General features: G+C 40.2%; 1 protein-coding gene across 1 annotated transcript in view; it reads right to left on the bottom strand.

Annotated features, from left to right (window-relative positions):
- LOC137256103 (uncharacterized) overlaps positions 1–13,716 on the bottom strand; it is a 129,835-nt gene that overhangs the window by 115,194 nt on the left and 925 nt on the right. The window lies entirely within an intron of this gene.

Raw genomic sequence — 13,716 nt, 5'->3', positions numbered from 1 at the left:
AACTCCCAAAGGCTTCTTGTCAACCGCACATCAGCTCGCTGAATCAATTACATCCCCCATGAGGCACTCAGAGACGGAGGATTATGGGGGAAAAGGGGCGCCAGATCTCTCAGTGATTCCCCTAAGCTAGATTCAACTGCATGTGCAATTTTAGCCTGTCTCACAGTCTCTGAACAAAGAAAGACATTTCCCTTCCGTTCTGCACTTCCGGAAGTCTTCAATGACGCAAGTCTAGATTTTTATCAGGTTTAGGGCTAAATCTCCCAGCTCACTTTCAATATTTAAATGGAATTAGATTTTATTATCAAACTTTATTCAGAGACCAAACGATAATCGAATGCAGAGGCTTGCCTGCTAGATTTGAATTCTAGTATGACTGTCGCATTTCACAAAACGGTCTCATTGAAATTATGCCCAGTGACAGTGTAATTAGGTGGATTGATTTGGTTTTCTGGTCACCTAGAGTGACCATTGCTGGAATGGACATGAAATGTAATGGATGATTGATGAATGTTTGCATTGCCAGTGCCGTGGATTTTCAGAGAATTGTTTTTCGCTGTGTGGATATTTCACATGTAACCGATGACTTCAACGCATGTTTCAAATGTCCAACTTTCCCCGAAGTACTCAATAACACTCTCAAAATAGAAAACACACAAAGTGTTTCCACGTGTAAATGTTAAAAATGCAGTTACTTTGAGCAGAATGTTCTTTCTAAGTAAACTCAAATCGATTAGGGATACACATTCTCTTATTATGCAAAGCAAAGACATCGCACCCGAAAGACCTATTACGAAGAATGCATACATAACGGAACAACAAGGTTTTGTGACTCACCGACAAAAAGAAGAAATAAAATCGGATCGAGTTCTCAGAAGACATTCTCTTAGACACACCATACTTGTGATCATTCATGCAGAGACTCAGTTCCACAGGTCTTGTTACAGAGAATCTTTTGAAAATGCAACAACACAACAAAACGTTTGGTGACGGTCAAAGTCGTAACTCGATCACAAGTAAGAAGCTACATACAAACCACCAACAGGAGGCATAACGACAGCCGGAGATTTGGTGGAAGAATATGAGAGTGAGTGAGACGCACTCAGCAATATTCCAACCATATGTAAATAACCGGTCTGTAAATAAGCGAGTCTGGACTTGACAATCCTATGATCAGCAGCATGAGCATCGATCTACGTAATGTGGAACCAATGACGTGTCAACCACGTCAGCGAACCTCCTATGACAACCACGGGTTATTGAAGATCACTTTAAATCCAGATCTTCATGGGTGGTGGAAGCTTCGATTTGGCCGCCAAAGCGGCATTGGCCAACTTAAACCTCTGCCTGGCGGGCATACAATGAGGCGAGCAAGTTAGTCTTGATCCCAACAAAATACATGACTGTTCTTCCGTGTTCTTCTGTGTTCTGGCAGGGTCAGGGTGAAACATTTTATGGCTGTATCAACATGAGGAAAATGAATTAACAAATAAAGTTTAGAAATATTATTCACGTTATACATTGCATGTCATTGGAAATTAGGAATAGTACAAAGAAACTGACCACGATCCACTATCTTAAACCGGACAAGGGTCACATTGATTCCCCATGTTAATATACTGCACAAAAATAGTTAGAATATATGTAAATTTTGAAATTATGAATAATTTGACACACTGATAAAAATATCAATCATAAATATACCAATATCCCTAATTTATGAGACAGAAAATACGTTAAGCTTCACATGAGTGAGTTTAACTTTACGCTGATTTTGGCAATATTCCAGTAATATTCCAGTAATATCACGGCGGGGAACACCAGAAATGCACTTTAGACATTGTCCGCATCTGGGGAATCGAATCCGGGAGTGACGAGCGAACGCCCTAACCACTAGGCTACCCAAACAAAATGTAACTTCTTGAGTCAACCATTAATGTGCTTAGGCTTTTGAAACCTGTGAACCCATCAACTAGCCACAATTGCTATTTGAAACATTATACTTTGTTTTGATTTGGCCTTTGGTCTAGAAATGAAGAACTTGTAACGTGTAAACATTTTGATAAATCCTATAGTGCTTATTGTGCTCTGTCGTATTTGCCATACACAAGACTTTCAGTATGGATCATTCCATTCTAAACTATCAACTTAATACGAAGGAGATTAAATGTGCAGTCATCTGTAAAGCTGTTTATGTAAGGGTGTGTAAGTAAATGGCACGTGTAACTAAAGGGGATACCCTCCAGCTGTACGGTGGTGGTCTGTAAATAAAGGATCAAATAACTTAGTGATTAAAAGCAGGAGCATCGATCTATGCAACTGAGATACAATGACATGTGTCAACCAAATCAGTGAGCCTCGCTATCTGAACCTGTTAGTTGCCTCTTCCGACAAGCATGGGTTGCTGAAGACCAGTTCTAACGCGGATCGTCACGGGTCATAAATAACGTAAGCAGTTGAAGTTCTTTATATGTCGCTTGCATTCGCGATTATACATAACTTCAGCCAGTTCACATCCTGTGAGGAACAGATGTGAAAGCGAACGTCAAGTATGAGCTTCTGTCCACCACTTCGGCATGCTTGGTGCGCATACATGGGAAAAACCCAGTTGATTTAGCCACGGGTCGCTTACATCCGTAACAATAAAACTTTCAAGAATGTCAATCAGTAGACACTGCAAACGAATGCAATCACGTCTTCTTGTGTCAGCACATTAATTGTACCCGTACTGTCTTCATCAACGATAGAAAATTCAATTTTCTGCTTCATTTACAAATGATTCACTCTATCATTGGAATCAGAAGGGTTAACAGGAATTCTTTTTTATGACCACTTGGCGGAAGTGAAGCGGCAAACAACTCCACACAGCGACGCGTCGGTGCGCATGACTGGACTCACGTTTGTAGAGATTGTTCCTGAAGGTATGCACTGCGCCGAGTTTGACATTTGTCTTACTTTTACATACAGGCGGAATGTTCTTTCGCTTGTGTTGACTGGTATCGATTTCATGTTCTGAGGATGCTGATGAACAATCCCATTTCGTAATGAAAATTCTTTAATTAATTTCAAGTAAAACTCGATGACACTTCCTTACAGTATTCGCTTTCATAAACAAAATAATATTCTTTCAATGTTGCTTTGAAGTTTTCGTCTCAACGAAATGATTAATATCATAATTGAGTGAAACGTGAAACCGTGAGCCAGCGGTGCGTTGGATAATATGTCTTACTTTCTTTGATTAATAGACATTATACGTCTCGTGGCTATTCGTCTTTCAACTTTTCATTGAGGTGACGCACGAGTTTTGTTATCTGCAACGTTGTAGTTTATATACTGACACATTGTAAAAACGTCTAGTACACTTAGAATCTCAGTAATCTCAGGATCTTTATGTACAGTGTTAGTGGGGATTCAAACTCAGACGAGATTACTGTGATGGTTAGACCCCATGGCCTTTTTCATTTCAGTTCGTTTAGTCATGTAGTTATTACAGTGATGTTAAGGGTTGTGGTGTAGCCAAATAGTTAAAGCGTTATCTAGTGACACTGTAGGCCCGGGTTCGAAACCCAGTATGGGTATAATCAATGTGTGAAGCCCGTTTCTTGTGTCCCCTGCCTTGATACAGATGGAATATTGCTAAAAGCGGTGTAAAACCACATTCACTCACTCACTCGTTATATTTAACCTACTGATGGGAAGAGATGAAGAACCATATGAAGTCTGCCTCACACTTCCTGAACCACATCATTTTGGCTACAGCTCCTTTCAGTTTAAATCGGTTCATTAAGTACAATCAAAATTATATATATTCAAAGAAAAAGCGTTAGTGTAGATTATATATGAACAACGGCGTTTACTTGGTACGACAATGCTGATAGTGGTTCGAATCAATCAGCGGATACTTGATGGAATAAGGGAAGCAACTCTAAAAAACGCAATGCTTTGTACACAAATCAGCCTTGAGATTTCACAACTTTTGACCATTGATTCACTACATATATAAGAGTGAAAAGTGTAATTTCCCCCGTTTGGTTAATCTAGAAAAATCGATGTTCCTGACTACACTCCCGAGCACTCGTAGACGGCAAGTATTTAGATACAACCTTTAGTTAGTTGTTAAATGACATTCGTAAGTATTGGGCACGATCGAGTGTAAATACGTGAAGCGGGATCATCTCACACTCATCAGTTGGTGTCGACGTGGTGTCTCTATCACACCCCTATCGATCAGCAACTCCGACAACGATGTCGACCAAACCGACAGAGACGTCATTTACAAGGGATACGATTTGTCCCTCGATAGAGTGGGTGATGAACTGTGTCAAAGGTGTATTTCGTCGTATTTTGGGCCTGAGTCAATGTTTGATTTTTGAGGCAAATGTAACGTTCAGTGGTTTACCATTCATCTGGAAAACTAGAATGTGTTTTCAATTTCAAATTGTTATCAAATACATTTGTGAAACAATATATGACAAGAAATATGGTGATAAGATGAATATTATATTGCATAATAGAGAAGTGACGTTATTACAGAGTGAAAGAGTGAGCAACGCCCCGCTTTTAGCAATATTCAAGCAATGTCACGGCAGGGGACACCCAAAACGAAACTGCATCCATCGAGATGCGGACGTTCTGATGACGTTTCCACTTGGTAGTGCTGATGGTACCTTTTCAAGATGTTCAAACCTGCTAAGCCCTTGTCACGTGTCCAGATACAATATTTCTAATACGTTTAATTCTGTGGTCTCATTTCGTACCTCGTAATCAGATGATTACTGTAAGCTGCCCCTCACTGATTCATCGTTAACCAATATTTGAAGAGGCTCATGTAACTCTTACAGTAACTCTTGTAACTCTCACATTACCTCTTGTAACTCTTACATTAACCCTTGTAACTCTCACATTAACTCTTGTAACTCTTACATTAACTCTTGTAACTCTTACATTAACCCTTGTAACTCTAACATTAACTCCTATAACTATTACATTAACCCTTGTAACTCTTACATTACCTCTTGTAACTCTTACATTACCTCTTGTAACTCTTACATTATCTTTAAAACTCTTACACCAACTCTTGCAACTCGTCCATCAACTCTTCTTACTTTTGTTCTATAAGCCATGATTAATGGCCGAGCAATGATGGCATGAATTCTATCACCACACCAATAACTATTTTGGAATACTTGAATTTTTCAAGATATTTTAACCTACTAACACGAGCAAGACAGTAAAAACAATTACCACACTTTATACATGTGTTAGTGTGTTCCTCGTGTGCCAAGCCTGGTTAGTGCTGCACGACAAATACGTCTAAATCAGGTTTTGAAGACGTACAACATCAGATTACAATTAACAAATGCCAAATCTGTTGATGAAAACAGCCAGTTCTAAAACCAGATAGTTGGCTAATGACGTGATGTTGATGAGAAAAAGTCCTTTGAACAAAATGACCGTTAAACCAGTTATTGATTTCTTCGTAACTAGGTGTCTATGACAATTACGATCGTTGTCAAAACTGTATTGACTCTTTACACAGCGAGATCCCGTTAATTTTGACTTCACTGGGGCAAGTTTCTTAAAGAGAATACTCAAGATTAAGAAATTCATGTTTAACGGGGGCCCGCTTGTATGCATCTTAGAGAAGTGGTGAGGGAAGTAAGCTTAAGGCTGTTTTTTTTATAAATGAAAGCCTTGCTACACGGCTGCAACACACTAGGTTAACTTCATATGGTTCAAGCTGACCACTGAACTAAATAAATGCCTACGGGGAATTCAGACAGATGCACAACTGATTCATGCACACGTAAGAAAAAACAAGAATGCAAATATGAACAGACAATATTAATCGTCCGACAGTGTCATGTCAATGTTCAGTGTGTGAGTGAGTTTAGTTTTACGCCACACTCAGCAATTATCCAGATATATGGTGTTGGTTTGTAAATTATCGAGTCTGGACCAGATAATCCAGTGGTCAACAGCATGAGCGTCGATATACTCATCTGGGATAAGATGACATGTGCCAGCCAGGTCCGCAAGTCTGATCCCCCGATCCCATTAGCCACATCTTACAACAAGCATGGGTTGCTAGAAACCAAATCTTTACGGACTAACTCGAAAAACACAAACGTTACTCTTATTCAGCTGTACGCAAGTTCAAAATGTTAGAATTTTTATTTCAACGATGTCGACAGATTTCTTTTAGAAACCTTAGCTACGCTACCAAACGAACCAATTTTAACAGTGTTCCGTAAGAGTTCCTTTCTCCTAATTTCGATCACAAAAGAACATCTCGATTCATTCACAGAGCCTTTTGTGGGCGTGGCGTGAACTCCGTACGACGCTTTGTCATTGCGCGGAGCACACCTGCCGGCGTCGGCTTTGTCCTGCTGCGAACAAAACGGTCTTCTGAACACACCGTGCATATAACGTCGGCACGGCGACAAGTAATTATTACAAAATAAGTGCGGAAAGTGCATTGATAAATGAAGTTCAGCTGTGTCCAGGTTAATCATAAGGATTACAAAGACCAAAGAACAAAACTGTCGGCTCCGGTACACACATTATACACAAAACCATCATAACGTATATTACATTTAGGACTCTAGACAAGTTTACAGAAATCGAAATGATGGATGAATTCCATTTAAGGCGCCGTCTTGAATAACTCACTGACAGTCTAAGGGTTAAAGAGTCCGCTCGTTTTGATGAAGACCCGGGCTCGTTTTTCACAGGAGTTCAAAGTGTGAAGCCCATTTCTGGTGTCGTAAAACCATACTTAAATCGTGCGCTTAAATTTAGTAAACTCACTCATACTTGCTATAGCTTTAAGGCGACTCTGGTCTGTTAAACCAGTGTTTGATATGCTGAAGGAAGGTCTAATAGGGACAATCCAAAGGGATCGAGTGGGTGAGAAGTGTTTTAAACCCACCACACAAACACAAACACACACACACACACACACACACACACACACACACACACACACACACACACACACACACACACACACACACACACACACACACTTCCTCCCACCAAGTGGAATCGATCTTGTTTATCGTAGGTGGATGGAGATAATATACACTGCATCAACGGGGATGATCCCGTATTAGACCTGACTGTTTATGTTAACATATATCTTCCAATGCGTCAACATATGTTTTAAAAAAGCAATTCGGATGTAGGGTTTAAAATGGGTAAAGCGTTTATGTGTCACTCCTGACAACGTCATGGAATCGAACCCAAGACTATGAGATTGCGCTGTAATTATAGCTTTAATCCACCATTATTGCCACCGTGTTGGCCATAGCACCACAATGGGTTATATAACTGTTTGCTCGTGGTGCCAAAGACCATGGTTCTATTACTACAAGGATACAAATGAACAATCCATAGCCAAAAACATGGTGCAAACAAACACGCGTTAAATCGGTCACGATGCAACTACAATATATAATGCGGCGTAAAGCAATACGCGCTCATTCTCTGCAAGCAAAACCTTCCAAAAGGAGCGTTTTTTTAACTTCGCCAGTATACAGGACACAAATCGATATACAATTATTATTTGGATACGACCTGTGGGGCCTCCAAGTGGAACACGCACAGCCTAAGAATATATAAATGAATTTGCAGCAGAATGAATTATAATTATATTGATATATCCGACACCTGTTACATATAACACTTAACTAGTTTGCTTATGATATGATTCATGTATACACACGTGCCTGCATTGTGCTGGGAAATAATATTGCATCTGGTGAATTATATCCTTTGAAAACAGTCGAATATATTGTATATCCGAAAATATACTGTCGAGCACGATCAAAGTGGTGGATCACGTATTGTGCCGTGAAAAAACATGATAGTAATAGTAGTATGTATTATGATAGTGCATCTTTACTTGAGATATGATTTACTTCAATGACTGGGGGCGAGATGCAAAATATAATGTTACAAATGAAATATCGTGACATACTTTCTACTACCTTGTAAATATATTTTGTATGATCAGCATCTCAATAATGTTTGGAGAGCGGGTTGCGTGTGTCATACCCGGCCGTGTCATACCGAAACACGTTAAAATATGGAACTTGTTGGTCCATGCCTGGAGCTTGGCATTAATGGGTACAGCACGGACCGGTAACTTTGAGTCAGTATAATGTGTCTGATTGGGGTGTTCGTGCTTAACTACGGCATGGTATCTCAGTCAACTAGCACTGTAAAACCAGCGTAAGTCTGGGCTGGTACAAGCCGTAAAACATACACACAAGCATGGACGTCGTCATATTAGCGAAATATTCTTAAGTTCGACTCTAAATCCCATTTCACCTCGCCTCAAATAATGTTCGCTCTAAGGTAACATCGCCCATCACAATACTGGTTACGTGGATAACGATATGCATGTGAATAACAATTACAAATGAATATTCATTAGCTGCTCTAGTTGTACACGCCTGGGGCTTCAGCTAATTATATTATTATACTGAGTCTCCTAGTAAACAGGCGAAGGGGACATGGTAGATGCACCAACTCGGACACTGAAAGAGAGGACATGTTGCGTGGGGTTCGGGCGTTGAGAGTGAGTGAGTCAGTTCGGTCTTTTTGGGACACCAGAAACTGGCTTCACACAGTGTACCCATGTGGGGAACTGAACGCAAATCTTTTTCAAGACAAAAGCAAATGCTTTAAGAACTAGGCTTTCCCACCGCCCTGACATTAAAACGTTCAAGGGATAACGAGCCAAAGGTCCACTCGGAGCACCTCGGAGTTCATTTATGTGACACTGGGGCATGAGTTCTCAGTAAATTCTCACACACCACACACTATGTTATACCTGAATGGGGTTTTCAGACTCGGTGGCAATAAATTCTCAGCTAAAGAATTTATGTCGACTGTTTTTATGGACGGCGGAGCCGTAAACCAATTAACAAATAAGTAAATCGAAAAACGAGACAAAAATGAAAGGTTTCAAACTCTTGTAATTTAACTAGGGCAGCAAAAATCAAAGGATATTAATGTGTCAGACTCCAACCTACTCCAGCATATGACTAACTAGACAACTTTGCACTATACCAAAGTGTGAGCTTTGGCCGGATCACGAGTTTATCTATATAAACTGAGTCGAACCTAACCTTCGACATTACGTCTGAAAGTCTATACCGTTGAGCTACCCTTCATCACGGGCACGGCCAGTATATTAGCGATAGACCATCCGTCACTGAAGACAATATATATGTTTTAATGAAAGGGCCAAACTCATGTCAGAAATCTCAGCGTATTTAATTTAGCCCCGCCAACACATCCAGTGAAGAATATTCGTTTTAAATTTAAGCAAACTTCTGAAGCAAATAGTACCAGCAAAATATATCCCTTCCCAGAATATCACATTTTCGGTCGCTACGACAAGGCCCTGAGAAAGTCGTTATGCAATATGTAGAGCGCCACCTACTCATGACCCGGCATAAACGGAATGGGGGATCAGATGTAAAGTCGTGCCCTGCGGGCAGAATCAGTCGCTGACGTTACAAGTGTATCACAGTGGGAGTGATGGTTTAAATCAACACTACAAAGAGAAAGGGTAACTTGGCTTGACAGGCGTGGAAATATTGGCCATCTCATTTTGTGGACCTCTTCGTGAAATTGTGTTTGGATTACTTGGGGCGTTGCTTGATTAAATTGGGAGTAATTTATTGTTTGCTTTGAGTTGTTGAAGGGAGTGGTCCTGGAGAAGCTGGTGTATGTTTGTTTCGATAATTGTTCAAATGTTGGGCGTGTGAATGTTTTGTTTGGACGTCAGCTGTCATGAAATATATTCACTGTGCTCTGGATATAATTTGACACAATGAATGTAATTTTGTAGGTCTGTAGAGCTGCTTGGCAAAAAGTCTTAAGTGTATGAATGTGGGCGGGTACTCAAGTTTGTATACCGACAGACTCGTATGGAAAACACTGTGTAGTGTCAACGTACACAGTCTTTTTAAAGAAAATTAATGTGGGAGTCAGTGTATATTGTGTTTGGGGAAGGGAGACGAGTTTTGGACACGTGGGGTTCCGTGTTTGTAAAACTAGACTTCAGCAACTCATGCTTTTCGCAAGAGGCAACTAACGGAGACGAGTTTTGGACACGTGGGGTTCCGTGTTTGTAAAACTAGACTTCAGCAACTCATGATTTTCGCAAGAGGCAACTAACTTGATCGGGGGGTCAGGCTCGCTGACTTAGTTGAGATGCCGTCGTATCTCATTTGAATATGTCGATGCTCTTGATATTGATCACTGGAATGTCTGGTCCAGAGTCAATTATATTCAGAGACAAAGCCTTAGAATATCTCCACTCTCAAACCCTCGTCGAGCAGGAGAACAATATACTACCTATATATATCTTAACCCCACTCAGAGATTATACTCGTCAGAAACCATTTACCACCATACGGACCTTGTGTACGTCTGTCACACGTCACCTGAATGGCTGAATGGTGCGCGCGTTCTCTAATACCCAACACGTTAGACACTGCATGACAAATTAGATCACCGACATGTGTAAATCACGTTAAGATACGACCTAATACATTATTTATCCCAATTGTCGTGCTACAAACAGAACACCCAGAAACATCGCGTCCAGTGGGTCTCATAGTCCCAGAACCACATTGTTTACCCTACTGCCTAGCCCTTTATGCAATGCTAAAGCCCAAAACGATGCAAAATACATTTCCTCAGCTGCAGGTTCCTTCGGGGCCCCTTTTCAATTTAAATGGGTTTATCTGATACTATCACAACCATAAATATTCAGAGACGTACGTTATGCTTCAGATCCTCATGCGAACTATTTCAAAAATCCAACCGAACGCATTCATTCAACTGGACGATGTTCGCAACATATGACCTAGCACTATACGTTCGATAACTCTTGTAATTAAAAAATAACATTTCTATCCAAATGAAATCAACACAGAAGTGGCATTAAAACTATATGCTGAATATTAATGGATTCATTCAACAGGAAGGAATTGGCAACACAGGACCCAGCTAACATTCTACCTTCGAAAACACCTGTAATTAACAACAATATCATATCTACCAAACGTAAATCACTAACAAGGTGTCCTTAAAACTATGCGATGAATTTTCAACACACTCATTCTACTGGTCAACTGAACTTGCTCCAAGGCTGACCTGAGTTTGCAAAGTTTACACTTAAAGAAACAAATCTAGAAAAGGGGACCATGTTACTAACATCTGTTCAGAAATTATCATTCAAACTATTAATTACTTACGTTAGAGACTTGTACAAGTCTACAAATGACCTAACATTTTACGTTCGATAACAAACACATAGCACATGTACCAAACTAAAAACAATAATGAAGTGGCTTTAAAAGTATGCGATGAATTTTAAACGCGAGCATTTACAACAATAGAGAATGAACAACCTCGTTTATCTACAACGACACTCAATTAACTTCCAACAATGCTGTTGACGGAGTCGTCCAGTGTATCACATATCTCACACGGAATTCCTTCCTCGCAATGGCCTTGACCTTGTCCCCATGCGTGACTTAACTCTCGCGGGATTTGGGCTTTAGCTTTAATGCTAAATGGATGACACGGGAGTTAACCCCTCAGAGGTCGTAGAAAAGATGACGTTGGGGCTGGGTTGGAATGAGCGATGTCTCCGTTTAAAGAACATGACACTTGTTGAATTAAACTTGTAATCCTTGTCAAGCGATACTAAATTATGGCACTGTCATTTTAAATAATAAATCGGGGTTTAACGTGCAGTAAGACAACGTAACTGATTGATAGTGCTGTTAACATCGGCACAGGGAAATGGTGGGAGAAATGTAATAATGATGACAATCAATTATGTCTTGTCGAAAGAAATTACAACATTGTGATAAAGCTCATTTGAGGCCTTGAGGTAAGCCTGGTGGTTAAAGCGTTCAACCGTCACGCCGAAGACCCGAGTTCTATTCCCAATGTGGGTCCAACGTCTGAAGCCCATTTCGGATGTCCACGCCTTGATATTGCTGGAATAATGCTAAAACTACATTCACTCACTTCTGTGAAAAATGAAGAGTGTTGTTCGTTTCTGTAAATACACTGGACGCTCATTGTATTCAAACAAGTACGAATTTTGAGGAAGTATTTGAGAACATAACGATAAATGGTAATCATATTCAACCCACTGACTCACCCATTAGGTGTGGAATATGGATATGATATACATATTAAAATTAAAAGGCACACTCTGAAAACGCACTTGCGGAGTCTTTAATGTACGGAGGCAGTATTCGTTTGATCTTATTATAGAATACGGTGAGACGCCAAATGCACCTAACGATCACCCAGCATAGAGAATAGTCTAAATGACCGGATCGTGCCTAGTTCGCTGTATTAATGTTAGCCAGCTGTTATAAAACAGTGCAAAACCAAGATGAAAGCACCCACTGTTTATGTTATGTGGCGAGTTATTTATTCCAGAGCTTATTCTACTTTTTTTCACATAAATCATATGTCCTGTTTACACACAATCCCAGTGCCGTTAATAGGGTCTAAATATTGAACCCGTCGGCCCGAAGTGTAACCTTTCACAGCTTACGAACACTGTAACATTGGACGGCACAGCTGGCTGATACCAGTCTCCTGCATCAGTTAGGATCTCAACATGCGACCTGTTTCTTATTATGTACTGCACGAAGCAATCAAAATGCCATTAACTCAGTGGTACCAGATAGATGACGCCCGCAGTCTATATACGTTAAGAGGAGCATTTTGGCAAAACGATCGTGGTTGGAGTTGGAATGAGACCTTGCAATTTCTTTCTCCCCTGATCAATAGAAAAACTATAAAACCAATAGCAAATATGATACACTTGTATAAATTCGTACTGAGTGAGAAATCAATTGTTTCTCTGAATGGTGCCCGTTATTGGATTGAGCGCATGTGAAAGCCAAACACTATATCTAGAGGCTGGGTTAGTGATTTGGGTTTATTGATGGCTAGGCATTACAACTGGGTTAGGTGTGATGGTGTTACGAAGATGTGGTATCTAACATTCGATGCCCTTGGGTACAGATCCTCTACGATACTACTTTCCTCACCACAAGCTTTGCGATATAAATACATTAGAGCGCTGTGCTGTTCAACATCGACCTGTACACATGGGTTTAAAGTTAAGCTAGTTTTCACAGCATTGAAGCAAACCATGGAGATAGATGCTGACGTGCAGACTCAAAGGTCTTAAAATATTCAAACTGGTCTTCCGGATGGTTTGTTATTAAAATATACATTACTAGTTCTCCGTTCTGAACTAAATGGTTAACATTGTAAACCAAACTAAGTACAAATCACAGCCGTCAAAACAGATCTTCTGGTAAAGGGGGATTAGGCCCAGGTTGATTAATGTGATGAAATCGATAAAAAACGTATTGACGCTCAAGCCCAGCTCGTGCACTGATCAATATGTCAACATTGATTTACAAACTGATTAGTTATAGGGAGAGAATATTGAAGTGTACACCCAATATACAACCAATCATATTTCATTTGATTCATACTGACGTGCTATAATCAAGCTGGGTATTTCGATGAACCATGCAGACAACGAAATACCGACATCCACATCAACGTGCAACGCAAGGCTGACGTTGTGACGACGGTTTAATTGTGATATAATAGTGTTGTGTATCCACCTGAGAATGAATACATAAG

Source organism: Haliotis asinina, chromosome 11 (genome assembly GCF_037392515.1).
Source record: "Haliotis asinina isolate JCU_RB_2024 chromosome 11, JCU_Hal_asi_v2, whole genome shotgun sequence".
NCBI lineage: Eukaryota > Metazoa > Mollusca > Gastropoda > Lepetellida > Haliotidae > Haliotis > Haliotis asinina.
This window is presented reverse-complemented; position numbering and strand designations above follow the sequence as displayed.